The following is a 391-nucleotide window of genomic DNA, read 5'->3' on the forward strand; positions in this document are numbered from 1 at the left end:
GCGGCGGCTGCTGGGCCTGTGGGTGGCGGGAGCCGGCTGGCGCGGGGTGGGGCTGGGCAGCGGATGGGGCGGCGCCGTCCTCCCCGCTGTCCCGTAGTCGGGACAGGTCCCCGCCCGTGCGCCCCGGGGCAGACGCGCACTGGAGCGGCATCTCCCCGCGGAGCGGACGGGGGACACGAGGATCAGGCGTCTGGGTCCCCGGTGCGGGCATGAGCCCCATTCCCACACTTCTTCACCTGGGCTCCCGGCCCTGCCCGAGTGCCACATGGTGGGATTGGGGGAATGGGCGCCCACACACAGTGCTCAGTCACCCCCACCGGTAGGCGGTGATTTTCTGGTCGGAGGGTTGGCTGGCTGTCCCCTCTGCAGCGGCCGTGTCCCTCAGCCGCGG

Source organism: Ursus maritimus, unplaced genomic scaffold (genome assembly GCF_017311325.1).
Source record: "Ursus maritimus isolate PB19 unplaced genomic scaffold, ASM1731132v1 scaffold_19, whole genome shotgun sequence".
NCBI classification, from domain to species: domain Eukaryota; kingdom Metazoa; phylum Chordata; class Mammalia; order Carnivora; family Ursidae; genus Ursus; species Ursus maritimus.